Below are 5,242 nucleotides of genomic sequence, written 5' to 3' on the forward strand. Positions count from 1 at the left end.
CAGGTAGATTCCTGTATATTTATAATGACTATCGTAACTTTAAAAGTAATTTTTCTTTCTCTCTCTTGCTGTTAGATTTTGTTAAAAATATATAGTAATGCTGAGGATTTATGTGGGTTTATTTAATATCCTGCAACTTTGCCAAATTTATTTATTGTCTCAAGTAGTTTTTTTCCTTGATTCTCTAAGTATATCATAATATCTTATGCAAAGAGTGCAAGCTTAGACTCCTCTTTGCCTAATTTGATACCTTTAATTTCTTTTTCTTCTATAATTGCTATTACTAACATTTCTTCTAGTTTATTCCCATTGCATATAATACTTGCTTATGGCTTTAAATAGATGCTACCTGTTATTTTAAAGAAGGCTGCAATTATTCTGATACTTTCTAGATTATTTAATAGGGACGGATGTTGTATTTTGTCAAAAGTTTTTTCTGCATCTATTGAGATAATTTTGTAGTTTCTCCTATTTTTATTGTTGTTATGATCAATTATACTGATGATTTTTACTAATACTGGACCATCCTTGCATTCCTGGAAAAAGTCCTACCTGATGAAAGTGTATTATTCTTGTGATAAGTTGCTGTACTCTTTTAGCTAATATTTTATTTAAAAGTTTTGCATCTATGTTCATGAGGGAAATTGGTCTATAATTTTCTTTCTCTGTTTTGTCTCTTTCTGATTTAGGTATCAGTACCATATTTGTGCCCTTCTTTCTTTTTTATCATATTGAGCAAGGTCTATCAATTTTATAGTTTTTTTAATAGAACCAGCTTTTAGTTTTATTTATTAATTCAATTGTTTCCTTAATTTATATTTTTGGATCTCTCCATTGGTTCGTATTATTTCTAATTTTGTATTTACTTGGGGGTTTTCAATTTGTTCTTTTTCTAGCTTTTTCAGTTGCATACCCAATTTACTGACCTCCATTTTCTTTCTTTTATTCATGTATGCATTCAGAGATATAAAACTTCCCCTAAGAACTGCTTTTGCTTCATCCCACAGGTTTTGGCATGTTGTCTCATTTTTATCATTCTCTTGAATGAAGCTACGGATTGTCTCTATAATTTTTTGTTTGTCCCACTCATTCTTTAGAATTAAATCATTTAGTTTCCAATGAATTTTTAATCTATCTTTCCATGGTCCTTTATTACATATGATTTTTATTGCATCATGATCTGAGAAGGATGCATTTAGTATTTCTTTTTTTGGGGGGGGGGCGTTACTGAATACTTTTATTCTGCATAGAGAAGCCACTAAAGATCTGGCCTGGTGGCTCATTGGGGCTGCATCACAAGTGTATGGCTTCACACATCAACACCAGGATTGGGGGTGAGAACAGGTCACTCTATCCCAGTCACAGGATGACAAGGGTCTGTTGACAGCCAGCCAGATGATCAGGAAGTCTCTGGTGTAAGACAGTTCTAACGAAGCAGTGAGAACATCACAGAAAGGTGGAGGGGAGAGTGAAGTTAAGCAGCAGAGGCCCCTGCCCCCAAAACAAAACTGATTTAGTTCTGGTGCTGCCCATTCTTAAGATAGTAGCCAACTTCTACAGAGGTGCCAGGAACCTGTGAGCTCTTGGGCCTCCTGGCCACAGAGCTTACTTGGCCTGAAGGTTTCTGAAGTTTCATCCAGAATATTTAGCCTTGCTTCCCAGCTCTTCCTCAATTCTAAGAAGCCGATTATACTTGGCCAGACGCTCAGATAGGCAGGGGGCACCAGTCTTGATCTGCCCAGTGCAATGAATGTATCTTCAGTCTCCCCAGAATGATGGGAAGCCATTACTCCTCACCCATTGGACTGGGCCAGCTGGCATGTCTGGAGAGATTCAGTCATCGAGCCAATCTGGTTCACTTTGAGTAGGAGGCAGTTGCAGGCTTTTTCATTCACAGCCTTTTCAATCAGCTTGGGATTGGTCATTGTGAGGTCATCCCCTACCACCTGAATGCCTGCAGTAGCAGTTAAGTTTTTCCAAGCTTCCCAATCATCCCGGTCAAAAGGATCTTCAATAGACACCACTGGATAGTCCTTGATGAAGCTCTTGTAGAGGTCTCCAAGCTCAGAAGGGGAGATGTATCTGGTGGGATCATCAGGAGACTTGAAGTCCAAGTCATATTTCCCAGATCAGAAGAATTCTGAGGCAGCAACATCCATGCCAATTACAACCTTATCAGCATACCCAACCTTACTAATAACATTCTTTACTAGGTCCAGAGCTTCTTTATTCTCCAGGATGTTCGGAGCAAAGCCGCCCTCATCCCTCACGTTGGTGGGGTCCTGTCCATATTTCTGGTTAATCATGCTGTTCAAGTTGTGGTAGACCTCAGCTCCACTGTGCATGGCCTCCTTAAAGTTTGCTGCTCCAACAGGGAGGATCATGAACTCCTGCATAGCCAGATTGTTACAGGCATGGGAGCTACCACTGATCACATTGAAGGCTCGAACTGGCAGGATGACTTCATCATTGCCGGCAAGGTCAGCAAGGTGGTGGTACAGGGAGACACCTTTCTCAGCAGCTCCAGCTTTACAAACATCCAGAGACACTTCCAATATGGCATTTGCTCCAAATTTAGATTTATTCTCAGTGCCATCCATCTCTATCATTAATTTGTCAATCTTCTCCTACTCCACAACATTCAGTTTGTTGCTAATCAGGGTCGGGGAAATAGTTTTATTTATGTGCTCAACCACTTTTGAGACACCTTTCCCATGGGTCTTATCATTGTCTTGGAGCTCCAAGGATTCATGGATAGCAGTAGAAGCAGCACTGGGCACAGCAGCTCAGAACTGACCTTTCTCAGTGTAGAGATCAACTTCAACAGTGGGGTTTCCACGAGAGTCGAAGATCTCTCTTGCCTGGATCTTGTAAATAGACATGTTGAGTTTCTGGTTAGGGGTTACTCCGCTGGGCTCAGAGAACAGAGACCGAGGGCTGCATTTGGTATTTCTGCCTTTATGCACTGAATTGTGAGGTTTTTATGCCCTAGTACATGGTGGATATTTGTGTATGTGCCATGTACCACTGATAAGAAGGTATATTCCTTTTTATCCCCATTTAATTTCTTCAGATTTCTATAATATCTAGCCTCTTTAAAATTCTATTCACCTCCTTACCTTCTTTCTTATTTATTTTGAGTATAGATTTATCAAGTTCAGAGAAGGAGAGTTTGAGTTCCTTCACTAGTGTAGTTTTGCTAATTATTTCTTCCATTAATTCCATTAACTTCTCCTCTAGGAATTTGGATGGTATACTGCTTGGTGCATATATGTTAAGTAATGATATTACTTCAGTCTCAATGGTGACTTTTAGCAGAAGATAGTTTCTTTCCTTTTCTTTTTTAATTAGATCAATTTTTGATTTTGCTTTATCTGAGGTAAGGATTGCTACCCCTGCTTTTTTTTTAACTTTAGCTGAATCATAATATATCTTCCTGCAGCCTTTTCCATTTACCCTGAGTGTATTTCCTTGTTTCAAATGTGTTTCTTGTAGACAGCATATTATAAGATTGTGGTTTTTAATCCATTCTGCTATATTCCTCCATTTTATTGGAGATTTCATCCCATTCACATTCACAGTTATGATTGCTCTCTGTCTTTTTCTCCATCCTATTCCCTCCCCTGTTTCTGTTTTTATATCTACCTTCTTCTTTCCCCTCTTTAAGAGTTTTCCTTTTGACCACTGCCTACCTTAGTATTCCATCCCTGTGCCCTCCCTCTCTTTACCTACCCTTTTCCTTTTGATTTGCCTCCCTTCTAACGCCCCCCCCCCCAATTTTTCCCTTACCCCTCCTACTGCCTGCAGGGCACAACCCAAAGTGATGAGAGTAAAGGCAATGCATTGCTCCTCTCCCTCTCTCCTTTCCCTCTATTATAATGAGTTTTTTTTTATGTTTTTGCACATTCCATTCCTAAACTTAACTGATTATGTTGATCCCTCCTTGGACCAGAACCAATGAGAATAAAGTTTGTATGATGTTCATCTCCCTTCCTTCTTTCCCTCTACTATAGTATTTTTTTATGTCTCTTTGTGTGGCATAATTTGCCCTTTTCTGCCTCATCCCTTCCTCTTCTCCCATTACATTTACCCCTTAAAAAGAGGGATTTTTTTTTTATCATGAGATTAGTTCATTTATACCCACACCCTTTAACTATATATATATATATATATATATATATATATATATATTTCATGATAATTATATAAATTTCAATTTTGACATGTATCAGCTTCTCATATAGGAATGTAAACAGTTTATTCTTATTGATTCAAAAATTATGTCCGTGTGTGCGTGTTTGTGTGTGTTTTCCTTGTCTACCTTTTTATGTCTATCTTGAGTCTTGTATTTGGAGATCAAATTTTCCTTTGAGCTGCCATTTTTTCATAAGGAAAGTCTGGAAGTCCCTTATTTCATTAAATGACCATCTCCTTGCCTGAAAGATTACATTAGATTTTGTCAGATAGTTGATCCTTGGTTGCAGTCCAAGCTTTTTGCCTTATGAAATATCAAATTCCAATCCCTCTGAACTTTTAAGGTAGAAGCTGCTAGGTCCTCTGTACTCCTGACTATAGTTCCACAATATTTGAATTGTTTCTCTCTGTCTGCTTGTGATATTTTCTCCTTGAACTTCTGGATTCTGGTATTTGGCTACTATATTTCTTGGAGTTTTCAATTTGGAATTTATTTCAGGAAGAGTCCTGTGAATTATTTCAATAACTATGTTTTACTCTGATTCTAGGATGACAGAGCAGTTTTCTTTGACAATCTCTTGGAGGACGTTTTCCAGGCTGTTTTTTTCATCATGGTTTTCTAGTAGACCAATAATCCCTAGGCTATCTCTCCTGCATTTGTTCTCCACATCAGTTGTTTTTCCAGTAAGCTATTTTACACTTCCTTCTAATTTTTAAATCTTTATGTTTTGTTTGACTGACTCTTGATGCATCATAGAGTCCATAATTTTGATTTGGCTGATTCCAAATTTTTACTGAATTATTTTCCTTTCTTGGTTTTTTAAACTCTTTTATTGGGAGGTATTTTCTACAATGAGATTTTGAGCCTCCCATCCCAGTTCACAAACTTTATTTTTTAAGGATTTATTTTCTTCAATGAGATTTTTTTCCCCCAATTTGGTCAATGTAGTTTTAAATTTATCTTCTACCTCTCTAATTTGGTTTCAAAAATCTTTCATGATCTCCTCCAAGAATGCTTTTTGGGCTTTATACTAGTTCATATTTCCCT

At 37.5% G+C, this 5,242-nt stretch overlaps 1 pseudogene; it reads right to left on the reverse strand.

The window, feature by feature from the left end:
• Nucleotides 1-1,605: 1,605 nt before the first annotated feature.
• On the reverse strand, nt 1,606-2,937 carry LOC138161008 (alpha-enolase pseudogene; annotated as a pseudogene).
• Nucleotides 2,938-5,242: the final 2,305 nt, after the last annotated feature.

The sequence above is a fragment of the Petaurus breviceps genome, unplaced genomic scaffold (assembly GCF_028583685.1).
Source record: "Petaurus breviceps papuanus isolate PSGF00001 unplaced genomic scaffold, PetGlider_PUasm1.0 183, whole genome shotgun sequence".
NCBI classification, from domain to species: domain Eukaryota; kingdom Metazoa; phylum Chordata; class Mammalia; order Diprotodontia; family Petauridae; genus Petaurus; species Petaurus breviceps.